The sequence below is a fragment of the Limulus polyphemus genome, unplaced genomic scaffold (genome assembly GCF_000517525.1).
Source record: "Limulus polyphemus unplaced genomic scaffold, Limulus_polyphemus-2.1.2 Scaffold1101, whole genome shotgun sequence".
Classification (NCBI taxonomy): Eukaryota; Metazoa; Arthropoda; class Merostomata; order Xiphosura; family Limulidae; genus Limulus; species Limulus polyphemus.
Window position 1 is genome coordinate 233,145 of NW_013666711.1, and position 630 is coordinate 233,774.

A 630-nucleotide genomic window follows, 5' to 3' on the forward strand; every position below is an offset into this window, starting at 1 on the left:
ATTCCGACATTACTAACATCACAATCCAGTATATATGGCAGTGAGGGATTTGGAAGCTCTAAAAGTGGAGCTGAGGCCAATTTTTCTTTCAATGTCTTGAAACTGTCCATTCAAACTTCTGGCATTTTTTGGTTAAATCATGTAGTGGAGCAGCTACAGTTGCAAAGTCTTTCACAAACTTCCGGTAATAGGTACAGAGTCCCAAGAAACTTCTTAACTCTCCCACATTGTCTGGTGTTGGCCAATCACACCCTGCTTTCACCTTGTCAGGATCAGTTCGCACATCATGCTCACTTACAATGTGATCCAAGTAAAGCACTTTTTTCTGGAACAAGTGGCATTTCTTGGGATGGAGTTTGTGGTTTGCTGCTTTCAAATGCTTGAATACTTCCTCTATCCGGGACATTTCCTCATCAAACGTTGTTGCAAATACAATGACATCATCCAGGTACACTAGGGCTATCCTCAATTGTAGGCCTTCCAGAACTCTTTCCATCAGCCTCTCAAATGTTGCTGGAGCATTGCTAAGCCCGAATGGCATCACACGGTATTGCCACAGACTTTGGCCATAACTAAATGCAGTCTTAGGTTTGTCTGCTTCAGCCATTTTCACTTGTTGGAAACCCGACT